General features: G+C 43.6%; 1 protein-coding gene across 1 annotated transcript in view; it reads right to left on the reverse strand.

Annotated features, from left to right (window-relative positions):
• OTUD7B (OTU deubiquitinase 7B) overlaps positions 1–5,721 on the reverse strand; it is a 56,668-nt gene extending 50,947 nt beyond the window's left edge. The window contains exon 1 of the mRNA XM_032360815.1: positions 5,455–5,721. The gene's annotated coding sequence lies outside the window, so the exon portion shown is untranslated. The remainder of the gene's footprint in view (positions 1–5,454) is intronic.
• Between the last annotated feature and the right edge of the window lie 279 nt (positions 5,722–6,000).

Here is a 6,000-nt window from a genome sequence, read left to right on the forward strand (position 1 = left end):
TCTATCCAAAACTATTTCTTAGAGAAATAAAAAGATGAGACAGAAACCTAAAAAACACAGTTGAAAATAATCCTGAACTAAACTATATAAATTAAGATTCCTGACTTCCACCTCTGATCTCCCCTCAAAAATACTACAATCTCCTGACTCAAGAGGTAAATAATAATCCTGTGCTCATGACATCATAAGCACATAGTTTGGTAATGACTGTGAGAAGGTAGAGGGTAGGCAGGGATGAAGGAAAGCAAGTCAACTGAAAGAACAAGGTTGGAAGAACAAGCATGTGATCCTGTGTTTATTAAATGTGAACACTGCTACTCATTCCTTTTTTTTTTTTTTTTTTAAATTAGCCATATTTTCAAACAACTTAATTTCAGGAGGAAAAACCTGACAGTTTTTTCGGCAGAGTCACTATCTGGAAGAGCCTCTACAAAGCCCAAGTGCTCTGAAAAAGCCACCTTCATCTTCATCGATGCAACATAACAAAATAGGATTCCTCCAGATACTGTGAGTAAACACTCACTCTGACTATAACACAGACATCATTTATAAATCGCTTAGGCATAAGGCAGACAACCTAAGTGGTCACAATAGACCTGCACAGATTTTGAAAAGAAACTGGTCTTCATTAACATACTCATATAATCCAGTCTTAATTATCCATAAATGAATTACCCAATTTACAGGATTTCTGAGGCATAATCTTTAAACCAAGTTTGACTGTTCTTCACCATCAGTATATACACTCCTCACCATCAGGTAATATAGGCTTAGAAACACAGATTCATTTCAACATCAATATGATCCTCAAAACATTAAAATAAATCTGGCTTAAGAAAATTATGCATTTTCAAACCAAGAAATTTTCATATTAAATTCTGAATTACTTAACATTACTGTACCCTACAACAGAGATAACTGGAAGTTAATGCCCTTAAAACATGATACTGTCCTTACCATAAGCTCTTGAAGATAAGGCAGCCACAGCCTACAGGCCCACAGTACAATGTGAGACAAGCACAAACAGAGCTCAGCATAGTGAGTAAAGTGTGAAGACAAAAACTTCTACAAGAATCCTCTGTCTCCTGGATGATCCCTTTAGGCCAAGATGGTCCAGAAGAGAAACCGAAGAGTTACAATGTACCGGTGCCTGCCTGACTCTTTGCCCCTGAGTTCCTGGACCAGAAGGCCCAACACTTTTTAAATTCATCCTTTGTTCAAGGACCTACAATGACTCTATTGACCCTACCATGAACACCCAACAGAGTCTGGCCTCTGAGTCCCCTCCACCCTCTTGCCTGCTCTACCCATGATTTTACCACCCACATTCTCTCCAGTCCCTCTCATTTATTACCCCAACAAACACAACTTAGTCATTCATACCACCACTGCACACTGTACATTCTATACTTTTTGCCTGGAAGATCTTTCAGTTTCTTTTACTCTTAACACAGAACAGCTATTTCATTTACTTGAACGCTCACACATATTTCATAGATAAGGATGGACAAGTAAATTGTCCAAGATCACACAGTCCAGACTTGAACCAAGTTCTACCTCCATTGGCCATGCCTCTTTATGACTCTAATCCACAGCCTCCAAGTCCATTTCAAATTTTGCTGATTCAGAAATCTTCCCTAATTAATTTCACAGATTCTCTTACTTCTAGTTTTCTAGCCTTTACATATTCCATTTGCAGCACATTAAACTTGGTTCTGTTTATATGTTGTGTCCTAAATGTTAAAGCTTGTAACAATGTGCCTTCCCATTTATAGATACCACCTTCCACAACCCCACCCCTGTCCCAAAGGCAAGGACACTTGTCTTTATATCCTTTCTATCTTCCCAAAGCCTGTCACTGGAGCTTGGAGACAGCTTAATCCACAAGAATGCTCAATCATTATTCAGCAAGGATTCCTTACTTAAAAACAAAACAAAGCCCAGAGGCACCTGGGTAGCTCAGTCAGTTGACCATTTGACTCTTGGTTTCAGCTCAGGTCATGATCTCAGGGTCATGTGTGTCCTGTGTGAGACTCTGCACTTGTGTCAGACTCGGCACTCAGTATGGAGTCAGCTTGAGATTCTCTCTCCCTCCCCCACTGCCATTCCCACTTGTGCTCGTGCTTGCGGGTGCTCTCTCTCTCTCTCAAATAAATAAATCTTTAAAAAAAAAAAAAAAAACTTTCTTCTCTCATATTAAAAAATCAACTGAGTTCAGGCATTCACACAACTGTCCTGCATCTATATTCCAGTTACACAGATTTTAATTAATTGAATTTATCAGCGGCTGTTGAGATTTCACAGTTCCTAAGTTTCCATAGGAAGACGCTGCTGAAGCCACAATTCGAAGCACTTTCTCAAAATTCTTCCTTGATGGGATGAATGTTTGGGTAAAAGAGGGAGCCTCACAAGGATCTGCCAGGATCCTTGGCATGCTTGAGCATGCTTGAGAAGCTCGAAAACTTTACAACTGGCCCACAGTGCCCCCATAACAATCCGAAATTTTATTTTTAATACTGTTACTCCATCATATGGTTATATATATTGAATCTCGAAACCCCAAACAACGATTTCTGAGAAATGGGAATAGTGGCAGACTATTAGGCTGCCCTAGGCTTATTCCTACTTATTCAACTGCTTCAATTCCCACTCCACCAGCCACCAAATAATAAATGTAAGAGGAAGTTGATATAAATAGACATAAATACACTTTCTGCCTGGGGACACTGTTCTTTTCTTATACTCCTAACAAAGAATAACTATTTAATTTGCTTGAATGCTCATACATATTTTATAAATAAGGATGGAGAAGTAAATTGTCCAAGGTCACATAGTAAATGCCATAATCAAGATTTGAACCAAGTTCTATCTAACTTCACAGGCCATGCCTCTTTATGACTCTAATCCACAGCCTCCAATTCCATTTCAAATTTTGCTGATTCCAAAATCTTCCCTAATTTATCTCATTGATATAACTAGAACTTCCCAGACATCACTAGTATCAGCATCAACCGGGGCACCTGAATGGCTCAGTGGGTTAAAGCCTCTGCCTTTGGCTCAGGTCATGATCCCAGGGTCTTGGGATTGAGCCCCACATCGGGCTCTCTGCTCAGCGGGGAGCCTGCTTCCTCCTCCTCCTCTCTCTCTCTCTGCCTGCTCTCTCTGCCTACTTGTGATCTTTGTCTGTCAAATAAATAAATAATCTTTAAAAAAAAAAAAATCAGCATCCACCGACTCAGAAATTAAAACAATTATTAATAGTCAACAGACTCAGGGAAGGTGATTGTGATTTTTAAAAATTTGATCTTACCCTCCAAATTCAATCTTTTTTCAACAGGGGTCCCCAAAAGTAAGAGATTAAGGAAGTATTTCCAAGTTGTTGGTGACCTAACTCCACCAAGTCCAACTAAAATTACCATTCATTACTGTTCAGCCTGCCTTATACAAGTCAGCAGACAGCCCTTTCCCTGGCAAAGGTTTACATTTTTTTTTTTCCCACAAGGGAGTCTCTGGCATTAAATGAAAGGGATAAGTCAGGCAACAACAAAAAATTAGTAATAGTTTGGGAATTATCTTCCTTCCATCTTTCCTTCCTGCTTGAATGCTTAATGCCCAAAGTGGATATCTGTTCAATTCTAAATTATTCATGTTAATGGATAATTATCGGCAGAAAGGTGCTGATAATCCGAAATGGAAAAAAAATTGAAAGATAATCTATTCCAGTTTTGGAAGATCTTTTCAGCATATTTACCTTCTCAATTATTCCTAGCATGAGCTAATATTTGTATTCATTTGCGATCACTAAGTACATAGTAACTGGCCACTTATTCAGGGAGGTGCTCTGAGGCATGCGGGGTAAAGAGTGGAAATTAGAACAAGAGTGGCATTCACACTCCAGATAAGCAACATCAATTTCATTTATTTTACAGTTCTGATCAGCCTTCAAAATATCAATAGACTAGCACAGCAGGTTGGTTCCTAAACTTTAAAAGAACTGTTCAGAAAAACAATGAGGACAAAGAGTATAATTGTCTGCCTATAATGTATTCATTTGTAAATTATGCACAGCAAATGTTTAATTATAAGTTTGATTCTCCCTAGTCACCCAGTTTGTTCCTGCTGTCTTCTCCACCCCACAAGAAATGCAGTCTCGTTCACTAGGAAAGAAATTTTCTAAATGTTTTTTAAAAACTTAGGATTTGCTACCTTTTTGGACTAGCCTCACGACTACCTCTTCTTGCCCTTTTCCACCTTGGAAACAGATTCTGAAAGACAAAGGGATCCAACCTCCTCAAGGACCTCCTAAACATATAGAGGACAAGCCAAAGACTGAAAAATTACCAGCTTCTGGTTGTTCTAAAAGGCATTTTACATAGTTATAAAAATGAGGAAAATAATAAATTCTTATATAAAAATATGAGTTAAAAAAACAAATTCTGCTAATTCTTGCTTTTGCATTTACGAAAGGAAACCCCCTGAAGAGTGTGGCGGAGACTCTCTTACATATAATTTCACCAGTCTACTTCTTTCAACTTAATTTCCTATCCGTTTTGTGCCCAGAGGAACCACCCAGTTTAGACAGACTACCTAGACGAGACAGAGGGAGCGGGCGGGCGGGGAGACGGAGAAAGAGTCAGAGACTCAGGGAGACTCAGAGACTCGGAGCTCTGGTCCTTGTGAGCCGACAAGCTAAAAATACGCCGGCCCAGTAAACAAATCCCATTACATCCCGAGCGGAGCCACACCGTTAACCTAGTAATTAGGAGAAGAGGAGTGAGATCACGCAGCCCCCGGCTTACTCATCATCAGCTTCTAAAGTTTCCATCGGCTCATGGCAACTTTTCTTTTTTTCTAAAGTTCATAAGCCTGCCCTAGAATCAATCGATCTCTCTTTCTCTCTCTCTCTCTCTCTCTCTCTCTCTCTCTCTCTCACACACACACACACACACACACACATTCTTTTTCGCTCCCTTCCTCCATTCCTGGACGCACCTCATTTTGTCTATCTACAGGGGAGAACAAGCTTGTTTTCTTTTAGTTGCACTTTTATACTCAGACTTTACAATGAACTTTATCTTACTACAGGGATAGGACAGGGGCTCCGCACTCTTAACCACCTTAAAACTCCACCATCCCTCCCCGAAAGTCTCGCTGACAAGGGGGCGACCGTCCAAACTGCCCAGCACAGCTTAGGAAGAGAAGCCAGGAACCGGGGTGGGAGCGAGGAACACGGGACGCAGGTGAAAGGGAGAAGTAACGGGGAAAAGGTTGGGACGAAGCAAGGCACAGTCGGGGCGAGGAGGGGGTGCCGGGAGGCGGTGGCTCCGGGTGAAATATAATCAGAAAGGAGAAGGGGGACAGTGGAGATCAGAGGGTCGGAGTTTGGGAGTCTCAAGAGACGGGAGGGGCGGGAGCAGACGGGGGGGAGGGTGACAGGGCAGGGGGCTCCGTTACCCTCGCGACTCCCGGGGCAAGGCCCTAGGCCGGGGCGGAGCGCGGGGCCCGGCCGCCTCTCCTCATTCCTCGGCTGTGACCCCGGGGTCCGGCTGGCCCCTCCCCCGACGACGATGGAGGCGGAGGCGGTGGCGGAGACTGCGACCGCGGCTGTTGCTCCGCACAGGATCAGGAGCTGGAGCCAGACGGCACTGATCAGGACTGGCCTCCCCCAGTGGTTTTTTTGCCTGCTCCACACCCCGTCGCCACTCCGACTCCGGCGACTGGTTCAGGATCGGTGGCTTTCGGCCGTCCGGCCGGAAACTAGCGCCAGTTTCCGGCCGGAGCGGGTTGGTGGTGACACCCAAGCCGCCCCCAGGCCTCCTCCTGCCCGGCCCCGCCCCGCCCCGCCCCGCCCCGCCCCATAGCAGCCCCGCCTTTAGCGCCTCTCCCCTGGCTCTGGCCAGTTTGGCGCCTGCCCCGCGCGTGACCCCGTGTTTTCCTAGCCAGTGTTTTTGAGCCTCTGATCTGGAGAGTTCTTGGAGCGGTGCTGGAGGGTCCAGAGAC

This window comes from Mustela erminea, chromosome 10 (assembly GCF_009829155.1).
Source record: "Mustela erminea isolate mMusErm1 chromosome 10, mMusErm1.Pri, whole genome shotgun sequence".
Classification (NCBI taxonomy): Eukaryota; Metazoa; Chordata; class Mammalia; order Carnivora; family Mustelidae; genus Mustela; species Mustela erminea.